Source organism: Mytilus trossulus, unplaced genomic scaffold, assembly GCF_036588685.1.
Source record: "Mytilus trossulus isolate FHL-02 unplaced genomic scaffold, PNRI_Mtr1.1.1.hap1 h1tg000158l__unscaffolded, whole genome shotgun sequence".
NCBI lineage: Eukaryota > Metazoa > Mollusca > Bivalvia > Mytilida > Mytilidae > Mytilus > Mytilus trossulus.
Genome location: NW_026963304.1, coordinates 1290587 through 1293289, shown reverse-complemented (window position 1 = coordinate 1293289; position 2703 = coordinate 1290587). Strand labels below are relative to the sequence as shown.

The following is a 2703-nucleotide window of genomic DNA, read 5'->3' as shown; positions in this document are numbered from 1 at the left end:
GATGAAAATTTCAGGAACTCAATTTTCGGCTCTCCCTTGACACCATTAGCGATTATGGTATTGAGGAAACGGGAAACGATGATAGTCCGTCGGACGGGGACGATAAATGGCTGACCCGTGTTAAGAGAGAGCCACATCTCTTGCACGTTAAAGAAACCCTTGTAGATTTCGAAAAAGAGTAGGCTAATGCCGCTACAAGGCAGAACTCGCATCCGCAAAGTGGAGAGGGATTAATATAAGTTGCAAAACTTGTTTCCCAATCCACTATAAATAAATATGTTTAAACTAAACAACTGGCATATTCCTGACTTGCTACAGCATTTGCATATCTGTTCGAAAGAACATAAATGTCACCGTGTATGGAGAGGGTTGCAATCCTGCTAACTGGTTAAATCCCACCACAGTATATATGTATGTGTATGTCCAAAGTCCGTACAGTGACCTACAGAGGTAAATTGATGTGTTGTTCAGTCTCTTGTGAAGAGTTGTCTCATTGGCAATCATACCACATCTTCTTTTTTATATAAATATATATAAAAAACATATAATTCTTGACTTGATACTGTAAATATTCGAAATCAATAATTGACAATTGATTAAAGTTCAGGTTGAAGAAACGATTCTTCAATAATGAGTTGAAAATACTAAGCAATAGACACTTTGGTATGGTAATCGTTTATTTCGTATATTTATCCAGAAAGATTACCAACGCAGTTTAGAAAAGGTAAAAAAACGATTGATAGAGGAATTATAATTTTGTTCTCCTCTATGTTTATGTTGATACGAAATTGGTAATGATTTTAAAAAAAAACGAATACACCTTAGTAAAATCTAAGAACTGACCATTAGTCTGTTTGATTTGTTTTTTACTGATTCACTTCGCGTTAAAAATATAATCATTGAAAATAACACGGGATAATTCAACTCTATATGATTATTGAAATAATCAGAACGCATTGTAATGAAATAAAAGCAAAACGAGAATATTGATGGACACAGCAAAAGTGTCTCAGTATGCACAGGAAGTAATACCATACAGCATGCAATACCTTTTGGTTTTAATTTTTTTTCAGATTAAAGTGCGCTTCCCTGATCTCTGTACAATGAAAACTGCAGTATTACTTTGGTGTCTTCAAGTGAGTTAATTTCAGTGTTTTAACAAATAAGTATACTTCACACTTCAATTGTCTATAGCCGTAGCTTTGTCCTGGTAGAACTGGATGGTGTAGAATGTTCCTCACGATTGATCAAATGAAGACTTAACTTAAAGATACGAAAATGTGATTTGATGTGGTGTGGTTGTATAATCTACGACTCAGACACAGTTTAACTGTTTACAAAGATATAAAACTGCAAGGCAAGAGACGAGTTGTAAGATATTTTCCAATACGATCAGCATTTGTTTGGATTGTTGTTGTACACATCCCAATATTGCTAGGACTATTGTTATAATCTTTGTAGTATTTATGGCCTCTATCTTACAATTTGTTGAATTTATTTTTCAAATCAACTTTAACAAAGCCGGAACGTAGCATAAGTAATGCAGTGGTTTGTTTTTGTAAACTAATTTCAATTGTAAAATTTAAAAAAACAAATAAGAAAACTTCACGCCATTATATCAATTGCCAATTTAGCAAAGTTATTATATCTCAGGTCATTGCTGTGCCGTTTGAATATGAATTGAAATGTCCAGCGCCAGGACATTGGCGTCTCCGAGCAAGGAAGTTTTATTGTGGTCAAAGTTATGTGTGTTTATTGCGTTCACCCGAGAATTCGTATCGTGAGACCTGTGATGGACTGGATTATAGCAGCACAGGTAATACTGTTATTAATTATCCTTGAATACACCTAACTTGTGTTAACCATATTACCAATGTGTGTTAATTGGACAATATCTTTTGCTACATTTCAAAGAAGTCACGTTATCAAACACCTTCCACATCAATAGTCAATGTATAGTTACAAATGACGATTTGTTTAACTTAGTACAGGCGCATGCAAATGCAAGACAGTAAGTATTTATTTCAATAAAAAGTCTGTACTAATCCAATACTATAGACATTTTTATTGAATTGTTAACTGGAGTCTGATGTGTCCAACTTTTTGTTTTTGCAGGATGCTAAAACGATTTGGTAATAATAAAATTATATGGTACATGTATTGAGCAATGCAACTACATAAAATTGCATTAATATTAACACATACAAAGATTACTGTGTTTGTTTTTCATTTTCTTTGACAGATGAATACATTTAAATCCTGCGTTCGATGTTTAATTCTATCACCTCATTTGTGTTTATTGTTGTTTTTGCGAGTATTAAATATACATACTTTACAAAACTCCAATCTTAGTATCTATGATGAGTTTATGCACCATTAAGTAGGTACTTTGCTACAATGATTAACTGCTTTATATTACAAAATATGTCTCTTCATATTTCTTTCATATCGATTATAGGTAGCAAACTTATATTCGAACCATATTTCAACAAAGCAGTGACAGGATGCAGATACTCCCGGTATCAGCCTTTCCCATTTTCAACTGACGGTAACAATAAGTGTGTGTATCAAAAGTCATATTGTAATGAAGAGGGTCAAATCGTCCACCGTGAAGGAAGTATGATAAATGATACAACATCTGGATGCGATTCATCAGAAGGGTACAAATTTGTTGCCACGCCAAAACACAACTGCTATTGTTTA

The 2703-nt window shown here is 33.6% G+C and overlaps 1 long non-coding RNA gene across 1 annotated transcript; it reads left to right on the top strand.

The window, feature by feature from the left end:
- Positions 1–1073: 1073 nt before the first annotated feature.
- Positions 1074–2497, top strand: LOC134700519 (uncharacterized). Its single transcript, XR_010103910.1, has 3 exons — positions 1074–1136; positions 1654–1816; positions 2459–2497. It is a non-coding gene; the product is annotated as an uncharacterized LOC134700519 (long non-coding RNA).
- The last annotated feature ends 206 nt before the right edge of the window (positions 2498–2703 follow it).